General features: G+C 36.9%; 1 pseudogene across 1 annotated transcript; it reads left to right on the forward strand.

Annotated features, from left to right (window-relative positions):
• The first annotated feature begins 7,559 nt into the window (after window positions 1-7,559).
• Window positions 7,560-9,142, forward strand: LOC149530466 (small ribosomal subunit protein uS11y-like; annotated as a pseudogene). Its single transcript, XR_016358492.1, has 6 exons — window positions 7,560-7,743; window positions 8,025-8,147; window positions 8,232-8,277; window positions 8,410-8,496; window positions 8,611-8,740; window positions 8,848-9,142. The product of XR_016358492.1 is annotated as a small ribosomal subunit protein uS11y-like (transcript).
• Window positions 9,143-12,920: the final 3,778 nt, after the last annotated feature.

A 12,920-nucleotide genomic window follows, 5' to 3' on the forward strand; every position in this document is an offset into this window, starting at 1 on the left:
GAGAAAGGTGATCAAGTTTATTTGTCGAGGCTATGGGGGCCTCAAGAGGTCTGGGCATTTTGTGGAATCCAAGATTTCTTAAAGGTGGTTCTCTAATTAAAAAGAGGAATTGGCAAGCTTTGCATTTTTTTTCATATTCTGTAAATTTCTCAAGGGTTTTGATAAATGTGTATCAACCCACAAAATTAGAGGAGAAAAAAATAGTTTGGGAGGGAATTGATATCTTTTTAACTACTTTAGGGAATGATTTAAGATTGGTAATAGGAGATTTTAATCCTACTATTTACTCTTCAGATAAACGAGGAAGTGCTTGATATTTTGGTACAGTATAAACTGATTTTCAACACTTTGTTCAGGACAACTAGTTGTGGGAAGTTCCTACAAAGGGGGTCCCTTTCATGTGGATGAATAGGAGGACAAGCTTCTCACATATTGTGGGAGAGTGGAAATCTTTACTAGTCATTTTCGAAGGAAGAGTACTAGGATTGTTGGGCTTTGATCATTTCTTGGTGTCTCTAGTGGTTCAACAGGACGATATTTGATGGAGGCACGACCCAAGACCAAAATGAACACAACAGGAAAAGGGAAATATTATTATCAGAAGTGACCTACTATTACATTCAGTACACTAAAAATAGACTCTAAGACATGCCCAATGGGCTTACAAAGTTGTCTAAATCTGGAGAAAATCTTCCTACAGTACCTTCTCCCAAACTCCACCAAGAACTACCTTTATAACGCCAAAAAATGTTCTTAAATAAAGCCCAATTAGGTTTAGGGTTAGGAATACATTCTAGAATATGCCATTTGGCATCCACCGCTAAAATAGAAGGTTCTAGAAATCACGTTAGAAGTCAATGTAAAATTAGAAGAATCCATAAATGGTAGTCCAACTTCCACGAGGCATAACTTTTGATCTAGGACTCCGATTGACGAATAGTGTACATTTCTAAAAAGCTCTCGAAGCACTCTATAGCCTTATGGACCAACTTTGCTTGTCCCCCATTTTTTGGGCTTGTATGAGGTTGCTTAGCGCCTCAAATCTGACTTTGAAGCACTCTTAGGAGGTCTCTAGGCAACTTAAAACTGTAATAACTTTCAAACCGTAAAGCCTTTTGACCTTTTTATTTTATTTTATCTGGAGTGCTTTAAATTACAAATATAATCATTCCTCCAACTTAGATCCTCTAACTCATTATAATTATGGCTTAATTACAAAATAACCCATTTTTTGCATTGGCACATATCCCAAGGTGTTAAAAACCCTAACCCAGAAAACCAATAGTGGAACTATGAGAGTTGGATTCTTTATTTGACCCAAATGGGTATCCAGAAATGAAAACACTTTAAACAGAAACTAATACTAAGCATATTTTTGGGTGATATAGGATTGCCCTTACACCACTGGATGCTCCCGCATTAGTATTCCCCTCATGTGTCCTTTTAAATTTGAAATGATGTGGTTCAGGGAGGAAGGGTTTCAGGAAAAGGTGGTGGATATGTGGACCAATGCACCTATTGGTGTAAATAAGTATTTACTTATTACACTTACTTAAGTTTACTTAGATTAATGCATTGTTTAATTGTTTTGCATTATTTTATTATTTATTTTAGGTGAGACACTTAGGAGTTTGTGTACTCTCATGAGTTACACAACTCTAATTATGCACATGGTGTCTAAAACATAGGAGTTTGCATCATTCACTGAGTTGTCATGTTCACAACACAGTTATTCGCACTCCTTATTTTGCACATGTTGTCTATATCACTGATTTGTGTGTTACACCATTGTAGGCTTATCCTCACATCATCACACTTAATTTTGTGCTTAATGGAGGATAACCCATATTTGGTGGACATGTGCCCAGTTGTATGACTTATCATGTTGCTGACTTCTATGCATTCTAGAAGCTCTCTTGTGTACTCTCAAGCTGGCATATTGAATGAATATAGTCATTCTGATCATACTCTCTCTAGTTTGATCTACTGTGTGCTTGTGTTTGAGTTCCTTGTTCTTGGGTGAATTTAGGCCTAAGCCAAATTCTTACAACACCTATAATGGACGACAATGTTGCCTTTCACCTTATCTCAAAATTGAGATATCTGAAGCAAAAACTTAAGGAGTGGAACAAACTTCATTTTGGGAATATTTTCAGTTTTAAAGTAGGTATAGAGGTGGATCTGGTAGCATTGAACAATAAAATTATGGAGCAAGGGATGGATGAAGTGGACTTCCAAATCAAACAAGATTTGATGGTCAAGTATGCCTAAATTTTGAAAAGGGAGTAGGTTTTCTTCAAACAGAAATCAAGAGAGAATTGGTTAAGGGTTGGGGATAGGAATACATAGTTTTTCCATAGCTCTTTGAAAATTAAGTGCAATGTGAATCACATTCTATCTATTGAGGATAAAGATGAGGTGCTATTGGAAGATGTGGACAACATCAATAGAGAAGCAGTGGAATTTTACTCAGAGCTATAGAGGGGGAACATGTGGGTATGAGAAATGCTTAGGAAAAGGTCTCGAGAGTTATTTTGTGCATTGTTTCAGAAGAGGACAACATGAAGTTAATAGAGACAATTAAGATGAGCGAACTGAAGGTTGCAGTGTTTGGATTAGGAGGAGACGACACACCAAGGCCTGATGGTTTTTAGGCTTTTTTTTATCAAAATGTTTGGAAGCTTGTAAAGGAGGAGTTGCTTACAATAGTGGAGGAGTCAAGGAGGGAAGGTTTTATCCTTAAGGACTTCAATAACACATTGATAATACTCATTCCAAAGAAAGTACAACCATCGAGGTATGATGAATTTAGGCCTATTTGTTTCTATAATACAGTGTATAAAATTATTACCAAGATTGTTGCAAATAGGTTGAAAGTGTTGTTAGCTTCTATTATCTCTCTGGAATAGAGTGGTTTCACGCCCAATCGTAGCATAGTGGATGGCATCATTGTTTCTCATGAGGCAATACATAAAGTCAGTAAAATAAAGGATTGCAAAATGATGCTTAAATTGAATATCTATAAAGCATATGATAGAATTGATAGGGATTTTCTTTTGGTGGTATTATAAAAATTCGGATTTGGGGAAGGATGGTTGAAGTGGATTAAGAGCATGATTTTGGATTTTAGAGCTTCAATTTTAGTGAAAGATAGTCTCCAAGGCTTCTTTTGTACTAGTCGGGGAATCAGGCAAGGGGACCCAATCTCTCCTTTTTTGTCCATTCTCTTGGCAAAGGTTTTGGGAAGATTAATCTCAAAGAAGAGAGGTGCGAGGTCATGAAAGGGAATCCTAATTGCGAGCAAGATAGAAGCAACCACTCATTCCCAATTCATGGATGACACATGTTTCTTTGGTATGACTTCAATCGCGAAGGCTAAAGTCATGAAGTAGGTCTTAGACGAATATAACCTGACATTGGGACAATTAGCAAATTGTGATAAATCTAAAATCTATTTTTTCAATATAGAACTAGGGTTGCAGAGGATTATTGCCAGATATTTTGGTGTGAGAATAGGGAAACTCCCAAGCAGATTCCTCGGCACACTGTTGTTCTTAGGAGTAGGCAAGGGTACAATATGGAAAAACTTGGTGGATGGTTGAAGGAAGAGGATGGATAACTGGAAATGATAGTGGCTAACATTGGAAAGAAAGATAACAATACTCTGGTTGGTCATATCAGCTTTGTTGATCTATTCCATGGCTTGTTTCAAAATTCTAAAGAAAGAGATCCTTTTGATTCAACGTAGAATGTGGAAATTTTTGTGGAATGGATCACAAGAGGGAGGTAAGATATAATTGATGGCTTGGTTACAGGTGTGCTGACTAAGAGGAGATGTTGGGTTGGTGTCCAGGATTGGTTGTTGTTAAACTTAGCCCTTGGTGCCAAATTAGTTTGGCAGATGTACACCATTGGAAACTAGCACTGGGTTAAGATTCTTAGAGAGAAGTATTTGGATAACATGGAGGACAAACACATTTTGACTATTGTTGACCCTCCATGTGGCTTAGCAATTTGGAATTTCATGATAAGTTGTAGGGAGGTAGTAATTAACCATTTGACATGGAAGATTGGGGACAAAGCAAAGGCATATTTTTGGAAGGATTTGTGGAATGGAGGTCAGAAGTTGGACAACATTGGGGTGTCTCAAAGTTTAATTGAAGCTACAGAACAACAATGGGGATCCAAAGTACACGATTATATTAATGGGCATAATACATCAAATGGTTTACCTAAGAAATGGAAGGAGGTTTCCTCCCTAACCCTCAATAACGAGGATCAAGAGTAGATGAAACAAATTCTGAAGGAATGAGCTTTAGTATCTTCCAATGTAAGGGACCAACTAATATGGTATGACTCCAAAAGTGGTCGTTATATAGTGAAAATTGGATATCAGTTGTTGGAAGGAAGACATAATAAGGTGGTCTGGGAACAAGACTTGTGCTGGGACATAACATACTTACCCAAGGTAGGGGCTTTCACTTGGCTAGTAGGCAATGGCAAAATTTTAACTAGAGAAAGACTTAAGAGGATGGGTTTTCAAGGACCTTTTAGGTGTCATCTATGTAGGGAAGTTGTAGAAATAATTGATCACCTCCTGTTGCATTGCAACTTTTCGCAAGAGGCATAGACAATGGTAAGATCAAAGCTGGAGTGGGCAAGTCCATTCACAAAAACTTTGAAGGGATGGTTGGAAGCTTGGTTGGAGCCCAAAAACAAGGACATGTCTTTAGAGTGGCGTGGAATGTCATACCGACAACAACACTTTGGGAGCTTTAGAAGGAAAGGAATAGGAGAATATTCTAGGAAAAGGAGGAAGACAGGGTTCATTTTCGAAAGAGGCTAGAGTGGGCCATTGCAAAAGTTATCTCATATGCAACCCCATCCACATGTCTTCAAGATACTCTATTTACAAGGCAAGATTCCAGACTGCAAATAAACTTCCTGTCAATTAAATTTTGGCTTGTTAATGGGCTTGTAAGGGCCGATCCTACTCATGGAAGAGAAAGGTGTTGTTGGCAACCACCAGAGGAGGGATGGATTAAAATAAATTTCGATGGGGATGCTCAAGGAAACCCGGGTAAATTTGGATGTAGATATATAGCACGAGACCATAAGGGAAATTCCTTAGCCTTTGTGGCTAAATGTCAAAGGGATGGCACAAACAATGTGGCAAAATTGAAGCAACCAAGGAGGCCTTAGTTTTAGGAGTTAAGCTTGGCATACATAGAGTGCATATGGAAGGAGATTCAGAGATTATCATCAATGGAATCAAGAAAGGGGGATTGGAGTCATGGCACCTTGATAAACACATTTTCCAAATTAAGTGTCTATTGATGAAATTTGAAGACCTCAGGATAACCCACGTCTATCAGGAGGCAAATAAGTTGGTAGAAAAGTTGGCCAACTTGGGAGTGGATGGTTCCTTGGGGAACCGAGATGACATTTTTGAAGACCTTAGGCTTCTCAATTTGGCGTAAGGGCTATGGGTTTTGGAATGGTTTATTATGAGATTGAGCTCTCAAAATGAAGGGTACTCATGAAGGATTAATCCATCACGCGTGTAGAGTATATGTAATCATAAAGCAACACGTCTCAAAATTTGGGCTTCCAAAGTTTTCAAGAGCGTGATTGAAGGCATACATGAATTGATTTTAGCAGTAAACTTTGCTCTGAAACTTGAGATGGAGGCCAATTTCGCATTGGAATCAGACAACCAGACCTATTCATATGAAGGTAGGATCAAAGTGAGGAGGCTGAAGAATATTTTCTTGTTTGAAGACAAGGAATTTATGGCTGGCATTAATGATATTTTTGGTCTGGAATACTTGGACACTTATTGGAGGTAAAGATCCAATTTGGACATTGCATCTCTCTTCGTGGCTCTGACTCGGCTAGTTGGTGAATCAAAGGAGGAAGTTCACTAGGTTGTGGTAACTTGTATGGATCCACAATGGCTACTGGGGATTGATGATGTAAATGACACATCAGTGTTGGGTGTTGGCTTGGAAATGGGGTGGGGCCCATGGAGGATAATTGGGGGAGGGGAGAATCTCAGGTTCAACCTCTAGTAATTTGGTCTTCTGCATCTCCACAAGGGGTTCATTTGCCAAAAGCTGCAAAAGGATGGAGGAAGGTGGTCACTTTCCTGGAGGAAACGATTTGGTTTAAGGATGAGGCAAGGAGAGGTTTCATGAAGTCGACTCCACATAAGAGCGCGAGGATGCCAGGGGAGCCGTTGAGATTTCAAATGGCAAGGGACGGATGAGATGCCTTAGGGGAGACCACGATGGCTGGTGCATGGATGAACATGTTGTTGGAAGCAGAGGCGAGCACAACTTCAACTGACTGGAAGCATCTTCAAGGACCAAAACACAAGGGCATGTCGCGGGCTATGGAGGATGACTGTGCAATTCCAAACTTCACCAAGGAGGATGCAACAAGATGGTTCAAGTGACTGAAACCGAAGCCTTATGGCTTCTGTTCTAAGGTCTTGATTTTGTTTGTTTTGTTTATGTTCTTCATGAACTATGTAAATTACTGTGAAAGGGTTTGGCCTTTTGGTCGGGTGGTAATGCCCCCTTTTGTAAATATTGACTATCTAATGTTAGTGGGGAATAAGATATTAGGCGGGTATGTGTGTTTTTGGCCACTTACTACTATGGCATATCTGAAACTTTTATCTCTGTAAGCTCTACCTTTACTTAATAAAATCAACATGTTACCTATCAAAATAATAATAATTATATTCAATAAAATTAACACACATTAGTATAAGGCAAGTACATGCCACTGTGTGACACTTGTTTAATTTGTATTTTGCACCTTTTTTTATTATAAATATACTATCTAATTATTTATTATTTTTTTATCATTTAATTTGTATTTCTATTTTTTCTAAATACTAATATTTTGAATTAATTTTAAAATACAATTTATGTTTTAATTTAAAAAATAAAAATATATAAAATAATTAAAACAAGTGTCACGTAGTGACTTGTACTTACCTCATAGTTAAAAAATTATTTATAATATAATTTTGGTGTTGTTAAAGGAGCATTAAGAGAACAATACTAATTATAATTAATTTTTTTTATTCATATAGTTGATAATAATTGCTTAATTTAAGTAAAATTGAAAACTTATTGTGAGGATACACTAGTGAAAAATATTGGGTAGAGGTTACAATGTAGTGAAAAATTAATAATCATGTGAATTCAATACATTTAAATTTTGTCATTTAAATTTTGTTCTGTTTTGTAATGTATATCTTGGACCAAAAAAAATGTAATGTGGAAGTAGCCTAGATCCTATAAGACTAAACCAATTTAACCAATCATGTATGAAATAAATATTTTTTATAATATATAAATTACATAAATACATATAATACCAAAAAATTAGATAAATATCATAAACAATTGCTAGTTAATGGTAATAGCCTCAACTTTATTTTTTAAATAATATATTTCAAATTGACTACCAAAAATAAACGAAATTGTAATTATCTTATAATGAAAAAGACCAGAAAAATAAATAAATGAAATAAATGAAAAAATCAATATAACTCAACTTTCTGCACACAAGCTTGCCTTACATTCTAGGGTTTCTAGGGTTTTATTTCAAAACAACTGCGTTTTTCTTTCTGTTACGCACGAAGGAAAGAACAGGCGTAATACAAGAAGCGGCGGATAGCAGGCACCCAGAGATCTCAGATTGAGAGGCTTGTAAAAATTTACAATGGTAAGATTTTATCTGTGATGCAATCGTATTTTCTTCATTCTCCGTAATTAGTCTGTTTCCGTCCAGTTTGCTATTACCCTTCTATAGGTCCAGCGTGCAGAAGTATTCTCCTGCATGATAGTTCTAATCGGAATGGATCTCAGAGAAAACGTGTTCTTAACGGACATGATCTTTACACTGCTTCAGTTTCCTCAAGCTTATGCACTATTAGGGGTTACTTGTTTTTGAGAGCATGGGCATTTCTAATTGTTCGCGTTACTATTTTTTCATGTTTTATTCAGTCTGGGAAGAAGAAGACCAGAGAAGTGAAGGAGGAAAATGTTACTCTAGGACCTGCAGTTAGGGAAGGAGAACATGTGTTTGGTGTAGCCCACATATTTGCGTCTTTCAATGATACATTCGTGGTAAGCTGTAATCTATGTTATGTATCATTCAGCAGCTTGAATTTCCCGTAGCATTTTATCATCCTAATTTTCTTTCCTGTACAGCATGTGACTGATTTGTCTGGAAAGGAAACACTTGCCCGTGTTACAGGTAAAAAGCTTTTTGTCAACACATTCTGGTTTTATTGTGACATAATTACCTTTTAGAAGTTTCTAGTAAGATAACAAATTGACATTGTTCAATCTTTGAATCGCTAATAATTGCCGTACCTGATGCTATCAGGTGGTATGAAGGTCAAAGCTGATAGAGATGAATCATTCCCCATATGCTGCGATGCTTGCTGCACAAGACGTTGCACAAAGATGCAAGGTATATTATTTCAGTTGGATTTATCGACACAAAGGTTTTCAGTGAATTACCATATTGATGTACATAGTTTTAAACTTTTAATACCAAGTACATGGCATATAATTTGGTTTTCAGGAGCTTGGCATAACTGCCTTGCATATTAAGCTTCGGGCAACAGGAGGGAATAAAACAAAGACTCCTGGACCTGGAGCACAATCAGCTCTTCGTGCTCTTGCTCGATCTGGAATGAGAATTGGTCGCATAGGTAAAGCTGTTTGCTATTATTTATTTTTTGTTTTGAAATTAACTGGTTTTGGATGTTGCTGAAAACACGGAAAATTGTATATTTGACTTAGTTGTCTTTTTTGACAGAGGATGTGACTCCCATTCCAACAGACAGTACCAGAAGAAAGGGTGGACGAAGAGGAAGAAGGCTGTAGTATTTTTGTTGGATGCTATTATTTGTTTTGACACTTCACAAAGTAGATGATTTAGTTCCAGTACTTTGGGCCAATTGCATGATTTGCAAACACAAGAGTAGATGATTTAGTTCCAGTACTTTGGGCCAATTTTTGCATAATTCAGTTGTATGAGAGGTATTTAATTTTATTCCGAAAAATATCTAGGATATATGGTGTTTAATTATAGAGCAACTTTTTGAGCAAAACTCATTGCATTTCAATTGGAATTTACTTTAGTTTATAGAATCTAGTCAAGCTTTTGTGCTAGAATCCTGTTTGGTTTGTTTATTGATAACAATTTCAGCCTTTGTGGTATATGACCGTGATTATTTCTGTTATGATTGCGCTCTTATTTACTGATAATCTGTGCATTGGGAAGCATTACATTAATTTTATTTTCTTCTTCTGTGCCCACTTTCTTCACTTAATTGTTGAACTACATGCTAGCACTTTAAATTGCCCATAGGTAATGAATATAGGTGCCAAACACCTTTTTCTCCTCTTAGAATGCATCTCCAATCATTGGCCTATGGAGTTGGACATAAAGATTCAGATGATCCAGAGAAGTTGAAAATGGAGAGAATATGGGAAACTTTATTGTTTCCTTTAAGAGTTGAATACGATCAAGCATATGTTTCGTGTGACTGCTGAAGAGGATAACTATATTTGATGATTCCAAGAAGTTGAAACTGAAGAACACAGGAAACTTGATAGTTAATTTAAGGTTGTTACTTCTAGAGTTAAATATGAACAAACATGTAATGTTGTGTGAGTGTTAAAGAGTAGTTTTCTGATGATGATTCAGAAAGTCTAAATTGGCGAATTAAGGAAATTTTGAAATTACCTAAGGCGACTTCTAGAGTGGAATATGAATGGGCATGTAATGCATTTGATAAAGCAGCAGAATAATAGTATCCCGAGTCTTCACATAAGTTTTTGAAGGCAAGACAAAACAGGCACATATTGTCTTAAAACAGAAAAGCAACACTAACACAACAATCCAACAGAACAAAAAAGCACTGACAACAAAATCGACCCAGTAAAAGAACCTAGGGAGTAGGAACATTCCCCAATCATTTAACATAACCCTATGCAAATTATTGTTATACTTGTTCTTCATAGGCTTCTCCAAACCAGAGATGGTATAGCTATTTTTCTTCTTATCAGCATCCCACGGCAAATCTGTGCATTAATTTTGAGCTAAAACTTAATCATATTATTCATTTTACTTATAACATCTTAACCATTCTTTTTTCTGCAAGGCATTGATCTGGTTGGTATTGGTTCACACAGCGTAAACTAATCTGCCTCTGTATGCTTTGGTGAGACTGTGAGCATTCACTATAATCAGAGTCTGTGTAGGGAGCATTCATTTTGTTAGTTTGTGGTGATTGATTAGAGAAGTACTGTACACACTTCATAATTCTTTGGGGCTCGGAAATTTTTTTTGGGCCCTATGGGTCAACATGTAATAATTAATTATAACCCTCAAGCAGTAAAAATACTTGTATAAAAGGGCTTAGGGTTGGGTTTTTCACAAGGTGTGATGCAAAAATTGCTTCTTGTGACAGTATTGAGCTGTAAGGGATTACAGATTGTAATCAGGTTGTAATCACTGGATCGTAATAATATTGGACTTGCTGTTTGGTGGACGTAGCCCAAGGTTTGGGTGAACCGCGTTAAATCTTGGTGTCTTGTGTTCTCTTATGTGCGATCTATTATTTTCTGATATTGTTTATATTTGCATGTAATTGTTATTTCTTTCTGTGGCTTAATCCTAACACATTTCATCAAGAATTTGTTGCCCTCCTACTTCATAGTGGTCCTCGTATTCCTCCAGATTAGAATTTCCCATGGGTGATTCAATTTCTTTCGTGTATAGGGGTTTAGAGCTATCCAAATGGCCAGATCTTTATATGACCGCACCACCTTGTTTGGAGTTAGACCCTAGAGCCCTGTCATTGTCAATCACTTCTTTATGAGCTTTTTCATGTTTGGATTCAAATACTGCACTTCCAAAAAATTGAGTAATATCTCCAAATGTCCCTCTATCATTCTTAGGGTGTGTGTAGCTGTTTTGGTCATGAACATTTTAAGAGAAAGCAGTTTTCTTTTTTTAACCCTTTTTGTTGTGACAGCCTTCAATAATATTACTGATGTGCTAATGTTATGAGTGTTGCCTTCGTCCTATGTATGTTAAGGAGGCTTATTACCTCTTTTTTGGATTTCTTTAATAATTTTTCCTCTTACTATATTATCTCCCATTGGTTGTTATTCACGTTTTGAGTTGTGTAAATGCTATAGTAAAAGAGCAAGCGTAGTGATATGATTCCAAAAGAAAGTGAGTGGAAGGCAATGCATTTGTAACATTCCGGAGCTCAACAGAGTTAGAAATATTTAAGCGAGAGTAGTACGCAGTCCTCTTGATCTATTGGTATGTAACCTCTTTGATAAAATTGTATTCTATGTTGTGGCGATGTTATAGATCACATTCATATAAATTGGGGAACTGATAAAGCAGAAATGTTAGTGGACATTGTTGAACATATGATAAGACTGAGAGGGGGTTCTAAATGAGTCTTGACTAGATCTTAAAACTTTTCTGTCACACACACTTATTACTTATTTTTATCCAACTTAATCGCCAAAGAAAGATATTGACGAAATGTAGATTTTTATGTGGAAATCCAATTATGGGGAAAACCTGATTAGAATCACACTCACAATATAAAACTCTGATTACAAGTGTTTTAGGCACATAGGCTAAGGAGCACATTGCGCCTCTCAAAAGAACTTGCAGGTTGAGGCACCAATCATAGGGAAAGAAACAAAGGGCTTGCAAGTCTCTAAAAGGAACTATTCCTATAGTGAAGATATAGGTTTGTGCAAGCTGCCAAAAGAGCCACTATCTTCTAGCAGGTATAGGAATATGAGGGACTAAAGGGATGTATGGTCTCTTGATCAACCATTGCAACAGCTCAATTAAATTTACACACTTTCACCTTTGCTCTTCCACATTTGCATTACACTGATTTCACATTCAATCCCCAATACAACCCAAGTCAATACACATTTCAACTCAACCATCCGCACATCTATATATATCACAATTTGATCATTAAAAAACACAACTAGGTTGGCCACGATAGAGGTGAGCATCATTTACACAAGGTTGGCTACCATGATCGTCTACACTCTACTATGTATTCCACCCATGGAGATAAAAGGGACCCAAATACATCACAACACTTTTCCCACAAATGATAATCAAAGGACCACAACACTCTCCAAAGTTGGTGCCATATGTAATGCGTATCAAAGCATTGGAACATGCTAACCACTTGGCCCAAACAATCTCCGATGCTCCCAACTCCATGCAAAGCATGACATGCCATGGCAAGATCCATATCAACCTCTTATCTCTTTCTCCAAAACATATCCAAACCAATCAGTTATGAATTAAGCCACCAAAATCAACTAAGTCAACCAAAACAACACAACTTCACAAATAACATCACACTTATAACAACACAACTTCACCTGCAGGGCAAACCAACAGAAGATATCTGAATTTGAACATTGCACAAACATTAGGAATATGCCCACCAAACCGTACATCCGGAAATATTAATGTAAAGCATTTTTTGGACCAAACCTGACTATTCCTGACAGTCAGCCTCATTGTAAGAAAGCAACAAAACACAATCCCAACCTCTGAAATCATTTACTTGAAAATAGGATACTGCAAATTTGACACACCATGCACGATAGCACCAGAATCAAAAGTCATCTTCTTATGCAGAGCATTCTCCCACAAGGACTTAAAATGCTCATTCTTGCAAATACTAGCTTCCCCCTTCTGGATTTACAACATACTGACTTCAATCATCATTAAGTTGGTATGTTTGCCGTTGCGCCAAAAGCTCGAGCTATCAACGAATGTCACAAGCACCAGACTTACCCAGATCCACAAGAGGCGGTTAA

Source organism: Cupressus sempervirens, chromosome 11 (assembly GCF_028749045.1).
Source record: "Cupressus sempervirens isolate cs-2001-9-10 chromosome 11, ASM2874904v1, whole genome shotgun sequence".
NCBI lineage: Eukaryota > Viridiplantae > Streptophyta > Pinopsida > Cupressales > Cupressaceae > Cupressus > Cupressus sempervirens.